At 44.2% G+C, this 20855-nt stretch overlaps 1 long non-coding RNA gene across 2 annotated transcripts in view; it reads right to left on the reverse strand.

The window, feature by feature from the left end:
- LOC119464807 (uncharacterized) overlaps nt 1-20855 on the reverse strand; it is a 29459-nt gene that overhangs the window by 6891 nt on the left and 1713 nt on the right. The window contains exon 4 of one of the 2 annotated variants that reach the window (XR_005194601.2): nt 18101-18264. The exons of the other annotated variant lie outside the window; for it this stretch is intronic. This is a non-coding gene — a long non-coding RNA (uncharacterized LOC119464807). Of the gene's footprint in view, nt 1-18100; nt 18265-20855 lie in introns of those variants that run through there. 2 annotated transcript variants of the gene reach the window in all.

Genomic DNA, 20855 nt, shown 5'->3' on the forward strand with positions numbered 1-20855 from the left:
TTATTGAATGACTGAACGACACGTATTACTAAGTTGATCTAAAAAGCACCACAAGGTACTCTCATCCCACTTCACTGGGAGATGTACGCAGGAGAATGGGTCACCTTATCTGCAAAACTTAGGACAGCATTGTATTGAACATTATCCTATTGTAGTACACAAGCAAAAAGTATCAAATTTTCATACTGGGTGCATTTCTAGAAACCCTCTGCAAGAATATTAACAACTAATTTAACCGTCGCTCGTGACACAGTGAAAGAGAAGACCAGGTGTATAAAAGTTAACTATATTTCAGGAATGACTATAGTCTTGAGCTACGATTGCTACGTGCCTACTTAAACAGGCGCCTTATGTTTTACAGATTATGAACAGCAGTAATCTTAAGTTACTCGTTGATTTTGTGCAATCGTAAAAAAGGTGGTATCATTCAGCACCGATTCTGGCGTTCAAGTGAAAGCCGATCGCTTTCCGCTGTTTTATTTGTATAAAACCGCAGTACACGCATTTTATGATCGGTTCAGTGGGACAAGATGAGTTTCAAGCGTTCAGCATCAGACTTTCTTGTAAAAAATGTGCTGAACGAACAAAATGAACAAAGAAACCTTACTAGGACTTTTTTTTCTATCCTGGCGAGACGCATGGGCCATGAAGATCTACGACCTACTGTATTTTGTAATATGCGAGCTGGTTGGATGTCATTGTTACTATTACATTTCGCTAGCTTACTCAAAAACTTGCAATTCACTGTTTGCCGAAAGATAAAAAAATTGCGTAGCAATAGGAAAACCAACGCAATGAAAGTTATGACGGCTACATTGTGACTGTCTCAGAAGAACACGCACACCGATGTTCTCGTTCATGGGGTCCATATATGAGAACCAAAAAGTTATCACAAAAGTGGTACTCCTGAAAGTGTGACGTGCTGTGGTGTTTGCCCTACAAGTTCTTATGTCTTTGCATCCTGAACAAGCGCGTTGAAAACACGCCTCATCACTCGATTTGGCCTGACCGTACAGGCAGCCTCGGGTACTGAGCAGATCAGTTAGTTATGTAAGGCTTTGTGGCGCTAAAGCAACTAAGGCTATGATGCGCAAACTGAGCAGATCAATTGTACCAATGCACGAAAGGCGATTTCATTCACCTTGCAGGATCTTTTCTGAAGCTTTTCTTCCGTTTTTACAGCCTCAGGAATTCGGCTCGAGGCGAGAGGTCCTCACATGCTTCACTCGTCAGTGTCACGCTGCCCACTCTGCCAAGGAACATTCAGGCTTGCGCGGATTCCGCTCGAATAACAAATTAAATTTCGGTAATGCATATATTTGAGTAACGCACGCCTTTCACGATATTGCCCTACCAGGTAACACAAAAACAGGATGGCCACTTCCGAGACGGTCACACTGTCGCCGTATCATATAGAGTAAACGTGTGTCTCTTTCCCGTTCACTGACACAACCTGCGCCATTTTCTCGTCAATATCAGCGTTCGGCAGCATCAACCTGCTCAGGCAGCGTCAGAGGCAGCATGCATGACAGGTGTATGTGTTATCAAAACAATGCGTTGTCATATGATGGAGATAAGTGCATTTGTTGTTGTCTTTGCCATCTTCAGGCAATTTGAGCGTATGTATCTGTTAATCTAGCGTTGTACACAACCGGTGCCAGCAGTGCCAGACAACTTGGGTCGCTGGGTTCGCTTTCGCGATGTCTTCGTAGTCGCGGCATTGTTGTTATTCGAGCATCGCCATCCGACTCGCGCCTGTGATTCTTGCGAACTACCTTCACTCGAGACTGCTGAAATGCGGAAGAAGATCCGTACATGTAGTATGCGGAACACCGGGTGGTAGCTGCCTCCGAACAAGCCGCGATTAAAAGGAAACTTTGACATTAGCTTTATTTTTGATCGCAGGATATCAACGCGCTATCACTTCGTGCTTAGCGACACTCGCATCGGTATTTCATCACCCTTCTCGTCTTTTCTAGGCCGTTTATTCTTGCATCGAGACCGGCTATTTCGAGTTGCGCATAAAGTCTGAGTACGACAACACTGATACGCTGCACCGAACTCCAGCAACGCAAGACCGTCACAGCGACTCGGATCAAAAACACCCTGATTTGACGCTCACAAAAAAAGCTATTAGAAGGCTACAACATTGTATAAAAGTGATTTAATTGTTATTTCAGTTTCTTAAGATGTTTACTTAGGCAGCTCGATGATGGCGTATTACTAGGATAGCAATGGGCCTGATGAAGAGGAACGTGTTCGCAGTTTCGAGCAGCTTGGAGAGCCCAGGCTGTTTCTGACCCTCAGCATTTGCAAGCTCCACAATAAGCACATCATTATTTTTTTATTATTTATTGGATAATGTGAGCCATTGCAGGCCCTCACAGGAGTGAACAATAAGTACATGGAAAAACCTGTCAAAATATCGACTGTCAACATGCTCGAACTCATCGAGTGAGTTGCAGAGAGCTGGTCGAGGTGCACCGCCGCAGGGTCGACACCATTTTCCGCTATTTCAAAACAGCTTCGCATAACATTAATTCCCGCAAAGCATACGATATGCATAATTGCTTTTATTCAGAGTACGACAACAATTGCTGTGTGCTTAGAGAATTATGGATTTCTGTGTCTATGTTTGTTTGCATAGCAGAAACGTATTCTGAGACAGTTTCATTGGCCTACTTCAATGCTGCCCCGTAAAACGCTTGCTATAGGCCTATTCACATTTATGGTAAGATGTGCCTCATAATATTTGCGGACGAATGCTATCTAAAACCTAAAGCGTATTTCAAATGGGTAGTGTCGCAAAAAATAAGTTGCGGTTGAGAATTATTCTTATCTGGTTTCTTTTTTCCGAGTATGTTTTACTCCAAATGTGCATCACTTTATATTGGGAATCAAACCCACGTGCCGTTGTTGGTGATATTTTATGAAGAATTTTACGTAAAACCTAAAGCGCCTAAAATGCGTCGAGTATGTAAAATTAGGTTGCCGTTCGGAAAACGTGGACCTGGCTTCCTGTTTCGGACTATGTTTTTTTGAGTAAGTATGCACATCTATATGTTTGAAATCAAACCTAAGCGCCTTGGTCTCCCCACTGCATAAGTGTTATCCTGTGCACAGCGCATTCACTGCCAAGCTACCTCTTCTTCCGGCTTGAACATAATTTGTAAAGCAGGGGCATTGTCGTATCTTTATGAGCCTTCTAGCTGTTCTGCAATCGAAGACCAAGCAGTATTTCGCCATTTCGTCTCTACAGGCGAGAGGCGGAGCGATCGATTACTCTATGAGAAGTACATATTTTACCTTACCTTCACTATATAATTTGTTACTCCGCATTCATCATTTCTATAAATATTATTTTATGTTCCTGTATACGTTTGCTCCTCTGAGGGCCTTTTTTTATGAGTGCCAAATGTTGGCATAGCGCGAACGCAATTAGTCTCGAAATGTTTAAAAATAAGTGTTGCTTTCCTGATTATCATGTATAAGAAGCGTAGATTGCTGAGCTTTACACGAAGTGACGGAAATAACTGTTCTAAAACCCCGCACCATATATACCTCTTTGGTAAGCCAGAAATATCTTACGATTCAAAGCAGTAGGATTGCCATCTCAATCACTCAAATTTCTAATCGTTCAAGGCAGCGAAGAACAGTGTACACCTTTCGAGAAGGGCCTTACCTGCGACCTTGTTTCACATATGGAAGCACTTCACACTACAGGAATTACTGATGCAGGTTTGTTTTCCGGCTGCAAGGTAAAGAACGCCCCTCTCAAACAACCTTTCTCTCTTCGCCACCACCGCAAAATATATTGCTGTAGTTTTACATGTCGAAGCTCCATGGGTTATGTCAAGTCCCTTGCATACAGAATGCCGCACGTGAGCAATCGTGATAACACCACCATGAAGGAGAGTCGGACATCAATAGGCGTACTTAACACCTAATGGGCTTAGAAATATGGTAAACCTAATAAAATATAGAAAAAACTTACCGTTCATTGAAAAGGGAATTTCTCGTCGATTCCGAATGACACTGTGTTTGTCCTCCCACGTAACAGTCACACTCATTCCTTAGATGAAGTTCACCTCTCTCATTTTTCTCGCAGCAGTCCCAGCAGGTAAGTGGGGGTTAAGCCAAATGGCATTGCAATCTTTGTTGTTATTGAAAATGATCCTTAATATAAACGCAGTGCGCACTTCTGAACAAAAAGCAGTGAACACGCGCTATTCTTGCTGTCCAGCAATATGTGATATAAACTGCAGCTACAAACATTGCAACGGTGAGATTTCACAAAATACACGCACAAGAATAGGTATTCTCCTATCTATTTCAGAGGAAGCAATTTCATTGGCTGGCAAAGCCTCCTGTCGATATGGATGAGGGTATAGCTTCGCGATGAAAGGTTTATATACTATCGGTAATTTCTCGTTATGTTTTGCTGATCTCAGTGCAGCATGCCTTGCCATGATCACTGCAGCAATTTAAAGAAGCGATGAGATGCGCACTGTAGCAAGTAAGTGGAAAAGATAGGTTTCATTCGATGAGTTCAATAAAATAAAAATCTTCCCCCGTTTGTGTTAACCTGGCTTTACAACACAGACAACATATTGCGAGGTGTCTAAGCGCCCTTTTCATATGGGTGTGCACTCTTTTAATAACATTTTTCCATGTCAGTGGATCCATTGGGATTAGATGCTTTGAATATAATGGAATGCAAAACCTCACTCCGCAGCAATATAAATGGCGGCAATTATTATTCACTCACGTGTAGAACCATTTTGATTGAATACCGAATGAGTACACCTTCGGCCAGACAGCCGATTGTCAGATACATGCGTCGCCCGTGATGTCACGGCAAGTAGAGGTGAAAGCCTAGTCAACGGGAGGATGACCTTGTGCGCATCGTGCAGAATTTGTTGGCAAATCCGCAATGCCCGCTTTGACAGCTTGTTAAATAGTAAATGAGCTAACTATAGTGCGTTCTCTGCTTTCTCTGATAGTGATTTCTCATGCTACAAACGAATGATCGACGCTTCAAGCAAATTGAAAGCAGACTGAAAGTTTTGACCTTAGAATAAAAGGTGATGCGGTTGCTTCACATCCAACGTTATCTATTTGCTTGAATACTCAGCGTAGAAACTTCAAAACTTTCAACAAACATAGACGCTCTTTAGATTGCATTTTACGGTGGTTCAGAAGTGATTTCTCATCCATAAATTTTCAGCGGTAGTGTCTGCGATAAACGAATAAAAGAACTGCATAATTGTTCTTTAAAAACAACTGAAACAAGTTTGGCATGATCATCACACTTTCGCTATCACTACATATTTATTGCCTCATGGCTGGAATAGCTTACTGGGCACACAGTACACATGCGCTGATTTGGGCACAGAGTATTCTCATGCAAATGATGTATAACAATGATAATAATGTGCCAAACATTGTGAGAAGGCCCTTCATTAGTTGGAAAATCAAAACAGCAGAAATCTAGAACTGCTATTTCCTTACAAAACATGCTTTCGACTTAGCGTTAGGTGGGTATATAAGTTCCTGTCTCGAATGGCCTGAGGAGAATGAGTTAACGTGTGACCGATGTGGGGAATCGAACCTCTGCCGTCAAGCACCACAGCTGAGTGCTCTAACCCTTAAAGTCACGATCGCTTTTTTTTTCTTTTTTTTTTCACTCGTTGCAAAGCCAGCCAGCTCTTCGAAATTCTCGGCGTGTGCCCGCCGCGCCATTTCTCGTCTACTTTCCTTGAGACAGTTTCACATCAAATAAAATAAAATTTTATTCTACATTTCCCTTCTCTGCTCCCCCTCTCCTTTTCTGGGGGAAGATTGGGGAAAAAAGAAAACGCTAGGATAGGAGCAAACTTCAGCAAGGTCCCTGTCCCGTTTTTCTTGGCATGAAAAACCGCAGAATAAAGATAATGATCAATTATACACGCGTATTTGCGCCTTTATACAAATTTGCACAAAAACCGTGCATAAATCCACGCTTTGCTGAACGACGAACAATCATAGACTACTAATAATCATTTATAAAAATTTTAGAGTATAAGATAACTGAAGTGGCCTTGAAATCTAGAGAGAGATAAAAGAGCAAAAATACTACACGGCCCGGGTTAGAATTCTACAAAGTAACAACGTAAGAGAACGTTTGTTAGATACATGGAAAGCTTTGCGTGAAAATGCAAAGCATATAGCAGTTTACCAGACTACATAGAAAAAGAACTACATGCCACCATTTCGACTTGGAAACTTCTCCCATTCCATGCCAGTTTAACCAAACAGTAATACGGTGTTAAAGTCTCTTTAACCCATAGTTAGCGCGAGAGAAAGACAGAAACCAGGAAGGCCTTTGCCTGATATCACAACGCGTTTCTGTATTTTTTCTAAGGTTGCATATTTAGGAAAGCAAGCATTTTTTGATGAGAAGCTTTGCTTGTATATTTAATGAGGTTAAGGCTGTGAATTGGGTGGGTTTGTAAAATAGTTCATTTCCTTCACGATTTACTCGTATGCACGCCGTATTAGGCGGTTGCAATATGTCAATTTGTTTTTTACTTTCTGTACCAAGAGCATCTTGTTTCTATTTTCTTCACATGTATCTCCCCACACAAGACTACAGCAGTTTATGTGACCGGAGAATAATGTATTCTAAAGAAAAAGTTTCAATTTGACAGGAAGCATTTGTCAAATTTTAGACGGTATGCTGCACGTCTCAGGTTCATTTTGATCCTACATTATCAATGTGTTTGTCCCAGTTTAGATTTTCAATTACCATTATTCCTAATGATGTCTGAACCTGAATTCTTTAGGCACGACATATATTTAAGCTACCAGAGACAGCTTTCGGTACTGCCGCGAACAATACCGCCTTTAATTTTGTAGAGTTGATTACAAAGGTGTTTGCTTTGCTCTATATAAAAAGATATTTAGGAAATTTGGGATGTAACTATAAGCTCTTTTGAATTGATACCATGGAAAAGCAAGCTATAGTATCATCTGCATAAATTATAATATCCGCACAGTCTCTGATCCTGCTTATATTGACACGTACACATGTTTATCTTTCACTGGTACATTGGCTGACAAATGTTAAACGTTATCGCTCGGCGCAGGACGCGCCTGCATTGGAAGCTTCTCGGTCGTTATCGATGCTTCTATCCGTCGTCTGTGGTCACCGACGCCCATGTAATCTGATTGTGTGAGCGACGCGAATTGTCTAGAACTTTCTGGAAGACACGCGGGCATCAGGGATTGATCTGGAAGCTTCGATGACTCGGGTATAAAAGCCGACGCGTTTCGCCGCTGATCAGATTTTCGACGATCGCCGACTGTGTTCGCCGCTATCGTTGTGCTTTGAGTGTACCTTGCTTTTGTGGGCACAGGTTCGCCCAATAAACAACCAGTTTCGTCGTACACAGTTTTACGACTGTTTTCTTCAGCGTCACTACTACGTGACATCTGGTGGAGGTGCTGGGTAACGATCCCAGTACCTTTCACGGATCGCAGAGCCACTCACGTATCTCACGAAGGCCGACGTCGAGTTCAAGTGGGAGACGCCGCAACTCGAAGCATTTGAAGAACTGAAGCGACGCCTGCAATCGCCGCCAGTACTTGCGCATTTCGACGAAAACGCCGATACCGAAGTCCACACCGACGCAAGCAGCGTAGGACTCGGCGCCGTGCTTGTGCAGAGGACTGATGGACTAGAAAGGGTTGTAAGTTACGCTAGCCGGTCGCTATCGAAGGCGGAAGCAAATTATTCCACAACAGAAAAGGAGTGCCTCGCCATCATCTGGGCTACATCAAAGTTTCGTCCCTACCTCTATGGCAGGCCCTTTAAAGTTGTGAGCGACCACCACGCCTTGTGTTGGCTAGCTAACTTGAAGGATCCTTCAGGTCGCCTCGCACGATGGAGTCTGAGACTTCAAGAATTCGACATCACCGTCGTTTACAAGTCCGGGCGAAAGCACTCTGACGCCGACTGCTTGTCTCGCGCCCCCGTCGAACCGCCGCCACAGGACGACCAGGATGACGACACTTTCTTGGGACCAATCAGTGCCGACGAATTCGCCGAACAACAGCGAGCCGACCCGGAACTAAGGAGCCTTGTAGACTACCTGGAAGGCAAGACCGTCATTGTGCCGAAGGTGTTCAGGCGAGGATTGGCGTCGTTTTTCTTGCAAAACGACATTCTCCTAAAGAAGAACTTCTCGCCTCTCCGAGCCAACTACCTCCTCGTGGTACCCTCAGCATTGCGTCCAGAGGTTCTGCAAGCTCTCCATGACGACCCAACGGCTGGACATCTCGGTTTTTTACGCACTCTCGCGAGGATACAAGAAAAATACTACTGGCCTCGCCTCTCTGCCGACGTCGCCCATTACGTAAGGACATGTCGAGACTGTCAGCGACGCAAAACACCGCCGACAAGGCCAGCCGGACTTCTACAGCCAATCGAGCCACCTCGCCGACCGTTCCAGCAGATCGGGATGGACTTACTGGGGCCTTTTCCGACGTCGACGTCCGGAAATAAATGGATCGTCGTCGCTACGGACTACCTCACCCGCTACGCCGAAACAAAAGCCTTGCCCAAAGGCAGTGCCGCCGAGGTAGCCCGATTCTTCGTTGAGAACATCCTCCTGCGTCACGGTGCCCCAGAAGTCCTCATCACCGACAGAGGCACGGCCTTTACGGCAGAACTAACTCAAGCCATCCTGCGGTACAGCCAGACAAGCCATCGCCGCACCACCGCCTACCACCCGCAGACGAATGGCCTCACCGAGCGCCTAAATAAGACCATCGCCGACATGCTGGCAATGTACGTCGACGTCGAACACAAGACGTGGGATGCCATCCTTCCGTACGTGACCTTCGCATACAACACGGCCGTGCAAGAAACGACGCACATGGCGCCGTTCAACCTGGTCTACGGAAGGAACCCGGCAACGACGCTTGACGCCATGCTACCAGACGTCGCTGACGAAGAAAATCTCGACGTTGCCACTTATTTGCAGCGTGCCGAAGAAGGTCGACAGCTCGCCCGACTGCGCATCAAGAACCAGCAGAGGACCGACAGCCGACACTACAACCTTCGACGACGCTACGTCGAGTACCAGCCCGGTGACCGTGTTTGGGTCTGGACTCCGATACGCCGACGAGGACTTAGCGAGAAGCTGTTACGTCGCTATTTCGGACCATATAAGATCACCCGACGTATTGGCGCACTGGACTATGAGGTCGTGCCAGACGGCATTTCGCAATCACAGCGGCGCCGGGCACGACCTGAAGTCATCCACGTGGTGCGTCTTAAGCCTTTCTACGCCCGCTGACAAACTTAGGTACTTTGTTATTTTGTTATTGTTTTTTGTTATTTTGTTTATTACGCATGGTTTTGTTTTCGCTTTTGTGTTTGTTTGTAGCATCGGGACGATGCTTTTTAAGGGGAGGGTATTGACACGTACACATGTTTATCTTTCACTGGTACATTGGCTGACAAATGTTAAACGTTATCGCTCGGCGCAGGACGCGCCTGCATTGGAAGCTTCTCGGTCGTTATCGATGCTTCTATCCGTCGTCTGTGGTCACCGACGCCCATGTAATCTGATTGTGTGAGCGACGCGAATTGTCTAGAACTTTCTGGAAGACACGCGGGCATCAGGGATTGATCTGGAAGCTTCGATGACTCGGGTATAAAAGCCGACGCGTTTCGCCGCTGATCAGATTTTCGACGATCGCCGACTGTGTTCGCCGCTATCGTTGTGCTTTGAGTGTACCTTGCTTTTGTGGGCACAGGTTCGCCCAATAAACAACCAGTTTCGTCGTACACAGTTTTACGACTGTTTTCTTCAGCGTCACTACTACGTGACAATATTGACACGTATACATGACACATATACTCTTATCAATAGTCAACCGAAGTGGGCCTAATGTGCTACCCTGCGGTACACCCAATGTTACACTTAATAAATTGGATCCATTTTCATTCACAAGTACGGATTGTTTACTTTGTGATAAATATACCTTCTATAGGTTAAGGGTAGTTCCGCGAAAACCATAATGGCTTAGTTATGTATAGATTACTTAGTGGTGAATTCTATCGAAAGCCTCAGAATAATTAATGAGAACACCTATTATTGACATTTTCTTTTCGCATAAATTAGGTACAATTTTTTTTTGTGTGAGCCGGTTAAGTTATGTGGAGATGCCCCAACGGAAACCGAATTGATAAGGAGGCAACGTAGAATACTTCTCGCATAAAGACATAACGCGTCGATGCATGATTTTTTCCAGACCTTCTAAAAAGCAAAAAGTCTGTGAATGGGATGATATAAAAAAACATTTCTACCACCAAACTTGCACAAAACGCTATCAAATGCTTCAGTCTTTCTGGGACAATTCCTGTGGATAAGCAGGTAATAAATAAATAGGTAAGGACTGGTACTAGAAGATAAAGGGCTGCTTTATAGGTTAAACTTGAATATCATCAATATCACGAGCAGTAAAGTTATTTAGAGGCGCAAATTCCAAGAATATCTCATCGGGGATTCTTAGTGAGAAATATGCAGCGCTCGTATTTGGTACGCCTAAATAATCTGTATTCGTTATCCTTGTCACCAGAAGTAGTAAATGACAGAGATCACGCGAGTGAAGTGAAGCACATGTTAAATTTATTTGCAAGTTCTTCACCAATTACGATCTCATTGTCTGTAGTTATCTCAAGTGTATCCTTTCTGAAAGAGCGTTTGCAAATAAGCTTATTTATCTCTCACATTTCACCACGAGCACATGCCCTCTTAAGGAGGTTGTCAGAGTACACATCTTAAGTGGTTCGCAAGTATTTAGTTACATAATTTCTGTGCTGTTTACATTCCAAGAGATCGTTGGAGTCTCTTGTGGCATATGGGAGATTTTGCATATGGGAGATTTTGCTTGGTAATCACTGCCAGACATTCTCGTCTCCTCCATTGTTTTCGACCTTTCTTGGGAGCCTTTACTGTCTCAAATTTAAAACGTTTGTGGTAAGCTCTCTTTAAGAAACAAGAAATCTGTTATACACGTCATGTACATTTGGTGGATTCGTGAACAACATTCAAATTTGTTTCAGTAACCTCACGCCTAAAGTTGTCTAATGTATTAACCTGCTGTTCTGTGCAAGCTACTGGAGCTGCTTTTTGTACAATTGAGATGTTCTTTGTAGATAGAAGTCACGGCGTACATATTCGCGTACGCGACCTGTTTTTGCAATTTCGGCGCACTGGTGGCAAGGAATAGACCACCAACATTATTAGGCTAATGGAAGCTTAAACATTCTGCTTACCTAAAGTACCTCCATTTTATTTCTGAGTGGAATGTATCGCTACAGACGACCGCTTTGCTGACGACGGTACCGTGTTTCATGGAACGTTCGACGCGGGGTGGTTGGGCAGCAATTCTGAAATGACTTTTTCTTCGTTTCTAGAAATGCTTGCCGCCAACGATTAAATTGCACATGTAATTCGAGTGGTTTATTATTTACTTTATGAAGAAACGTAGCATGACTAACTGTTCAATAAGCAGATATTCGATTACTGTGTAATTTTATTGAGTCATCATAAAATGCAAACAGGCATATAACGTCGTGAGCGATGTACTTCATGCCTTGAGGCACTGTGTTTGAAGCCACAATTTCCGGGACCTTCCCAACTGACTTGCTTTCAATAGAGTGTGCAGCACTTTGGCACAAAATGATTGAAATTTCATACATTTATCGAGGGCCGATCATAGTTCGTGACGGAAGGCTAGGGAAATGATCGCAAATTTAATCTGCAACAATAGTACCAGATAGTGCAAAGTCACCTACCTCACTTTTTTAAAAATAAGTATTGCAGGCGATACGAGTGGGTTCGGTAAAATGATTATTACACGCGAAAGAATAAATTAGTAGTTGAAAATCACGTGATGTCCCAGTGGACTCTAAAATGTTTATGTTGCAATCGCCACCTATGATGAGGTGCGGCTGGTTGGAGCATACATGTCAGCAGATTTTCAAGAAAGGAAAAAAGACCTCTATTTTGTCATCAGATGGACGATACATAACGTACTTATAGTGTATTATTGCTAAAGCTTTGTAGTCTGGTGTTATCGCAGAAAAATCTGGGGCAAGTCTACAAGCTAACTGTTCAGAAATAAGCTGCAGCATTTCACCACCCCGACTTAAAAAAAAGCATTGATAAAAATACTTATAGCCAGGTAGGTGAAGAACGTCATAGACGAAGTAGTTCGTGCTTTGAGGAGCTGTGTTTGACGACATCATCTCCGGGACCTTCCCACTTGGCGCACTACTTTCCACGTAACTCCTATAAAACGCTACGTAGACGCTGTGTAGCATTGTACAGAACTCATATTCGCCCAAGTTAATCAAGTTGTACACTTCTTCGCAAAAATACAAAACGCCATCGTCATTTTACACTTCACCAAATGAAATGAACTTGTGTGTGAATGATTGTATACCACGTGGTCGGGGATGACGTCACAACACGTTTTTCTATCGCCCACGCTCGTCCGCTACCTATATGGAACCCAACAATCGCCTCGCCGTCGCTTGGCGTAGAAAAACCGCCTTAGAAATGATGTCATTGCCGTCATACGATCGTCTACAACATAGTTGGCGTGCTGCTCTCACGACATAACTACGCTCGTTGCCGTTGTGCATTCCCACAATGCGAAGGATCCGTACAATTTATTGTTGAAAATCGCAAGCTTAGCTTCTCATCACCTCTTGAGGCTCATTTCCAATATTAGGGTGTAGGTTATGGTTGCAATTCAGCTGCGGCAAACATAAGTGGTTAAGTTATGCGCAGAACTGTTGTCGACGGCGGTGGCGTTTTGCCGGTGTTCGCCCTGAACGTGCACGGCGTTGGTGACGTGTTTATGAAGAATGTGCCAACCTTTGCCGCACACCTTATGGCGGTGTACCGTAGCGACCATAAGGCTATGGTCCCTGCGGTCACTAAATATATGAAAACCACCGGATCATATATACTTCTCATTGTCTAATATTTCGAATAACCAATTACACCATCACATCCTAATAGTCATGATTGGAAATACATATATTACCGCCATAGTACAGCATCGCTAATCTTTCATCTCCACCCCAGTGGAAGGGCTGACAGTTTTTTTACCTTCAAAATTTACCTGGTACCGTGACCTATGATTGTAGGTGATCCGGTCGTATCAACATTTTCCCTGATTTTTTCCACCAGCAATCTAATCGTATCATGCTTATCTCTACGGCTGATCAGTTGATGTTGAACCCAAGCGCTTCCTGAAGTTTTACGTTACCTACGGTACTCGCTAGGGTGAATCCCGTCGCTTTCTATTAGGGTGTGCTGAGTGGTATCTGGATCTTTACTACAGCGTATACATGCCTCATCTAATTCCGAATATTTGCTCCGGTATGTTTTGATCCTTAGGCAACCGGCTCGAGCCTCAAATAGCAAGGCAATGTCCTTTGTGTTATCGTATAGGTTTTCCCTTTTAATTTCTTTCTTCTCATTCCTGTAAATCTTCATCGTCCTTTTTGTTTCCATACTTTGCAGCTAATTCACTGTCTCGAGTTCTCTCACTTTCTTTGTGATGACTCGTGGCTGTCTATTTACAGTTATGATTATCCTGTACTTGGTTATCAACTGCCTCAACCTATTCCTACATTCTGTGTCCATGCTTTTCATGTACAGATATTTGTATGCTGGTATGCGCCACACGGAGTTTTACATGTAGCGAACACCTATCATTTGGTAATGTATAACCTGCTGTGTAACTTAATGCACAACACAATGGATCACTAAATTTGCACCAGGCTTTCGGTTTCAAACGCCGCGCGGAATTTTTAAAATTTGGCACTCGCCATATTCCTATCAAGAACGCCGACGACGGCACAATGCCACTCTGCCGAGCAGGTTTTATACATTGTGGCTACTCACTCAAACCGTGAGTAGCAACGGCACAAACAAGCGCTACGCGCACATAAACACACGCTAGTCTGCCGATTGCCGCAGTCCACGCTGAGAGGTGACGCCTGGTGTCGAGAGTATTGTAGCGCACCCGCCGCCTGCGTGTGCGGCTAAAATATTCTGGTCTATACAAACGTTCAAATTTTGGAGGCTTTATTGACCAGTAAAAAGCAATTTTCTATGAAAGTATTGGTGTTTAATGGTATGTTTCGGGTGATTTATCCCATTCAATGACTCAGCTTTCCAGATGGTTCCAGGAGCAGCCGCACCAGTCTATGATACGCTTCGTGCAGCACATCGCGTGACAAATCGCGCGATACGATCGTAACGGTAATGATGATGATCATGATGAAACGGGACAGTAAAAAACAGTCACCTAGCTTGCTTGGTTTAGTCTTGAATGCTATACATGTGTTTAATTCTTGAATTTTTGTATACATCTCCTTAATCTTTTTTTTTCGTCCTTAACCCTTCTCTATCCACCTTGTGCCAAACCTGCTACCAAATTAAACTACCACAGGTAACAGTTGCACAGTTGCCTATGCAACTGCTACATGGCGTGCCCCCTGGTGCATTGATGTGCAAGTGCAATATAAAGTGTGCAAGGAACGCCGCTACGCGGCGCGCATCTAACATAGCGTGACTAGTGTCAAGCGACTGTGCTAATTAAGCGAACAGTTCAAATCCTTCTCGTGAAACCGAGGCAAAGGGACTTCGCCGCGAAGATCTTGTAGTGTTTGGTGCGGAAAATTATGCTCCCATAAAGTCGCTACTCCAGCTTACGCAGTGACTGCTGCGTGTGCTGCGGAGACCTAGGACATTTACAGCGAAGCTGTATATGGCTAGCTCATTCGTCCGTCTATGACCGGTACGCATAAACTATCATCATCAGCAATGGCTCTAGCGTCGTCGTCTTCTTCCACATCTGGCTCGTTGGCACCCCTCTGCGAAACCTCGAACGCGCTCGTGCTCCCTCGTTCGTCGTCTTCTTCCACAACTGGCACCAATGCCGTTCATCATTCCAGCGTTGAATTAGAGTTCTCTTCTGTCGTCGTAATGGAGAGCCAATAATCAACCTTTTATCGTCTTACATGACGGACACATTAATATTTTACGCAATGTAATTTTGAAATATCGCAAGCTGCAATTTGACAGCCGCGGACTGCTGGCAAAACGTCAGTGACGCCGTTAATCCGTCGCTGCCGAACGTGTGTGTAACCTCATTAACAAACACACAGACGTAATAAAATATATGAGAAAGACTTTAATGCACCGTCGGGATTAATCCAGTGATAAACACTGGGACCGTAGGTTTCAGCTTAGCTGGTTAACCATCTGTACGGAGTGCTTGGGTGGCAGACAGGCAGACAAAGAACTTTAATGAAAGTCCTGAGAAGCTCCGTTGCACCCTCTCAGGGAGACGACGAAGCCGCAGGCCGCACCCACGTCGGGACGGGGAGACCAAGCTCCAGCGCCGCATCGTGGGCTCTCTGGACAGCCAAAATTAGCGTGACTGGTCGGAGCTCCGAATAGCAGAGCTCCACTCCTCTGCAGTCCATCGCTGCGGGCCCCTCTGTAACTAGGGGCATCCCCAGAGCATGTGGTCTAAAGTACTACATTTTCCGCAGCTAGGGCAGTCTGGACTAAAGCCAGTCTGGATTGATGTAGTGAAATAAATTCAGGTTGGGATATGATCCCGTCTGAAGCATGCGTAGTGTGACAGCTTGAGGTGTGGTTAGTGTGCCGTGTGGGGGAGAGTATAGTCTCCTACCAAGGTGGTAGTGTTTGGTAACCTCGTTGAAGGTGGAGAGAGTGTCACCAAACTCGACGAGCCTAGAATCGACGGAGCCTCGACTCGCAGTGGCGTCAGCGCGGAGGGTTAGTTCGCGCGCTTCGGTGGCGATTTTTTTTTTACAGCGTAAGATGTTATGGGCTCATTCCAATAGCCGTTTCAGTTCGCGATGGAGCCGCCGTCGGCGGTGTACGCCCCCGTAACCGCTATCACCGGAAATGCGAAAACATTACCCTATTCCCGACGGGATCGAACCAGCGCCCGCTGCGTGGGAGCCAGTTACCCTACCACTTAGCCACGCAAGCGCTTGCTATCGGGCAGTGGAAAAATGCCCTGAAACGCTCCCAAGCGCGCAGGGGCAGACGACCCTAGCCTCCGCCAGAATAGTGGCGGCATCTAGGTAAGCCGCCTCCAAACACAGCGTGCGCAGGCACAGCTAGACGACGAGATGCGGTTCAATTACGGCAAATAATCAACGCGGGTGGGACTGTTTTCACAACAAATCCGTGCAAGGGCGGGGCCTCGCCTAGATTACGTATCACCATTGCCGTAATTCTTTTCTTCGTCTCTGTTTGGCGCCGTTCCAACGCCAGCAGCATTGGAACGCAGCACAGGCTGGGCTGGTGGTGACTAGGCACAACTGTGGCTGCTATTAAGGGATCGATGCTATTCCTAAATAAACAGATCACTGTTTTGGTGATCCAAATATAATCTCACTATCAGGGAGGGGGCAGTATACCTGGCTGGAGCAGTATTTTTTTATTTGGGGTGTTGCTTCGCTGTGCTCCGCAATACCCTAACGACGGGAGCGGCACCGGGACACAACCAACCGCGCCGCCAAAGAGATAGGGGAAAAAGAAAATGGTGAAACGTCATCGAGGCGAGGCCCAGCCCCTGCACGGATTTGTTGTGAAAACAGTCGCACTCAATCAACGTGATCCCGAGCAGCCGAGCCTCCACCAGTTCGCCGCCATCTAGTTAAGGTGCTTGCAAGCGTAGCGTGCCCGACATGTAAATTGCAGTTTTAAGGCTTGATCGGGTTCAGAATACTGCTGTGCAGAGAGCACAACAAGCCGCAACTCGCCGTCGACGCCGGGTGGACAGTTCAGATCATTCTCGTCAAAATGAGGCGAACAGACTGCAGCGAAAAGCAGGTTATTGAGTTTTCTTTCCCTTTTTGTTTCTCTCTATCTGCACCAAATTTCCCTCACAAGAAATTGGTCGCTTTAAGGTTTTGCAATATAAAAACAGACTTCCAAACAGTGAACGAACGCCGTGCGCTTCCGGCCGCCTTCCTTTCTCGCGTACACAAGATTAGGCTGCGGTTTCCGGCTCACCCTTGCACGCTTTCACTGGCACACACAACGCACGTCGCGCGGCGACGATTTTACCACCGTTGGACTTTATACGAAATATCACTACGACGGCGACGGCAAAAATGCGCTTGGAATGTCCATATAATTCCTATCGCAATATCTTTCTCGTTTAGCTACAAAGTATTTTGGACAATAAACCCACATAACGTGTTTTGAAAGCTGATTTCTTTCTTAAGTTGATGGTTTATGAAGATATTACTCAAAAATATTTAGCCTCGGCAACTAGTTTGGGAAAGGGGTGCTTGTGCGACTCTATTGCTGCTTGAAACGTACAAAAAAGGCTTAAAGGCGTCTAGTGCGCGCAATTAAAAGACGTAAAAGTGGAAACATTCCAAGCAGACACAGAGGTAGTATGCGTACAATGGGCCTCTTCCATTATCAGTCCCTGACAGTCCCGGACTGCTTGGGACTGCTGTGCTGCATTTGATTTTGCTCGGACAGCTTCCGAAGCTCCGCCCACTTGTCCGAGTGTTGTCAGAAGCGCGTTCGTTTTTTCACGCACCGGAAGTTCCGGACTGCCCGCGGACTGTTGGAGCTGTCAGCAGATGTTTGCTCGGACATGCGCAAGTAGCTAACAGACGACGGCTGTCTCAAAGCGATGCGCGCGGTGTTTGACGCCATGTTGCGAATGGGTACATCACCATCGTAGTTCAAAATGGATACATCACCATCGCTGCGATGAATGCATGTTCATGCTGAAAATTGGTATTCATGGTTTTAAAAGGAATGTTTCTTATTCAATCGCACAACCACGTTTATTATGCGCGATTCTTTGTTGTGAACTGTTTCCGTCCAGGTAAAAGAAGTGTCCGATTATTCAAGAGCAGCTGCTGCACGACCAGACAGCTCGCGGGGGCGATGCACATCTGAGACAGCGAATAAAATGAGATAAACAAATTTTTCAATGTTAGACATTTATTGAGCCCACGTGTAGCGAGGTCTTGCCAGAGATTCGAGGACTTCAGCCACATTTAGAGTAGGCACAGACAGGATTTCAGCCCCACTAGCCCAACGCATAGGCCTACTGCTACACCCTTGTCCTTGCAGCTTTTGGTGCAGGCGATGGGGTCTGGGCATCCGCTGCCAATTTCTGCAGAAAAACGATGTTTCAGTTCGTAGGCACAGAGAATAACACCAACAAATAGGTTTACATTTGCGAAGCAGATGTGATGAAATTATGAAGGCAATTTTGCTAATGACCATAAAAGCGTAAGTTCCACACACCTAATGCATAAAATAGATGTCTGCGTAAATCTATGTGCACTGCCCTCGCTCTTTGTTTATTACTCATAAAAGTAACAGCCTCTGAAAGTAGACAGCGAATTCGCCACGAACGACTCATTGGTGATTATCGCCCGGAAGGTCGTCCTTGAACTCCATAGTTGTTTCTTACGGGCGACAGAAAATACTGACTCTGCCATTCAGAATGTGCGAGGTGCAGAACAACCCATATTACCAAACTCAAAGTATTCGACATTCTTCAATTATGAGAACGTCCAATTGAAAAGTGGACATCCATGGAGGCGTTTCAGCTGAAGCGGGGTTATTCGTGTCTGTCGCAAAATATTGATTTAATGTAGGTGAAAACACGACACAGAATTGTTTGTTTTTTGAGCAACCTATATAAAGAAATATTACGTGAAGATTAATGATGGTCGAAAAAAAAGGAATTATAGAATGTTTTTAGTTGGAATGTTTTTTAGTTGGAATTATTGAATGTTTTAGTTAGTTGGACTTTGTATTCAATTATAGGTGGCGTGGCACAAGGCACGTTGCCTTTCTGCCTCAACGGACATTTTGACGGTAGGCTTTGCCATTCGGTATTCACTCAGACAAACATCCACAAAGTGACTCATGAAAAACACTGTCTGTATATTTTGTTGTGTGGGGAAGTTATCAAATCCATTATATCTAGAGAATGCACACCTATGTCGATAGAACCAGAGATGCGAAAATATATTCAGTATAGGAATTTCAGATACGTATATTACGCTTCGAGAAGTTTACTCAGAATTCCAAAGGCTCCGTAGAAGAAATCAAGAAAGATTTATATTTTGTTGAAGCCATCATTATCAAAGGGTAAAAATAAAACATTGCTTGTGTGGGTACGCATTCTAGGTATGTTTTCCTTTAAAGCTTATTTCACATGGCTTGGATAGATATATTTAAAAGCACGCCATTTTGTACAGACAGCATACGTTCTAGCATTCCGTCAGAAAGACCGGGAAGAGCGACAAATATGCTTAGACATACGTTCACATTTAAAACCACCATATTATACGCATACCAGCAACCATAATCTACCACTTTGCGCTGATGTGACACAAAAACCGCAAAATCCAGCTGTGTTTTGGTTAAGTTTTTCACAAGTGTTCGACATGTTGGTAAACAATAATTCGCCGTGAGCTTTCAATGAATAAACTTGAGCAACAAATGGAATGCCTCATTGTCCAAGATTGTCAGTTGTCTACAATGACATGGAGAAGGCTGATTAACGCACGACAAGCCTACGGTATGTCAAGGAAAATTTTACAGGGAAGCTGTATACTTCCCGTTGGTCGGAAAGCTTTTGTGGCGTAAACACAAAACTGCATGTTAACAATTGAAGGCAAACAGCAGATCTCTCTTAGCAATCAGGCATAGCGCATAGAGATATGCTGTTTATATACATATGTGTAGAAGCAGCATAAGCTTTATTTTCTAATTTAAAAAATGTATCTAGTAATAATTTTGCCTCAGGAAAATGAAGATTTAAAGCCTTAAGTAATTATTGCGCAACGGTTATATTGCATGAAAGGGTGAGCACACCGGCTTTTTAGGTGCGGTCTTCATATATCTGGTTTGTGGGCGTGCGGTTATTGATACCGGCGCCCAGGCCTCTCCTCGATCACATAGACGCACAATTCTTTCGCGTTTTACGAAATATTACCGTGGGGTTGGGCATGTAAAGGTGCCTATAGGCGAATTTTCCAACGAAGCTGTATAAATTTTGTACCATGAAGACAGAACTCCAGTTGAACAATTGAAGGCAAACGGGATATCTTACTTTGCAATCAGGCATACCGCATAGATATATGTATGTATATATATATATATATATATGCGTAGTGACGCCACCCCTTTTTTATCTATTAAAGGGAGACCCGCCCACCAACTCCTTCAGATCATCCTCAGACTGCCATGGGTAGACCACGGAAATTAAAGACACCAGAAGAACAGCGTGGATATAATGCTCTACCATGTGTGGTGTTTGACGCAGCTTCGCTGGACATTCACGTTCTCAGAGCGGGTTGGCGGCCACTTTTTTTAGCAAATCTGATTTTAAAAATTCTAAATACTATAGAAACGAGCTCGATGACATATGGAGCTAACTATAATAATTTCTCAAGTATGTTTAAATACTTTATGTTAAAGACGTAACCGTATTATATTGTGCCATTGCTCATGGTGCAACGTATTAACAGCGTACATAGAGTCTTCAAGACATGACAATCCTGCAACTGGGGGTCATAAAATAAATAAATAAATAAATAATACATAAATAAACAAATAAATAAATAAATAAATAAATAAATAATAAATAAATAAATAAATAAATAAATAAATAAATAAATAAATAATAAGGCACTTACGGGGCTAAGGCATTCATTTCTTTGGGAGTATGTTCTAGCCACAATGGAA

Source organism: Dermacentor silvarum, chromosome 9, assembly GCF_013339745.2.
Source record: "Dermacentor silvarum isolate Dsil-2018 chromosome 9, BIME_Dsil_1.4, whole genome shotgun sequence".
In the NCBI taxonomy this organism is placed as follows: domain Eukaryota; kingdom Metazoa; phylum Arthropoda; class Arachnida; order Ixodida; family Ixodidae; genus Dermacentor; species Dermacentor silvarum.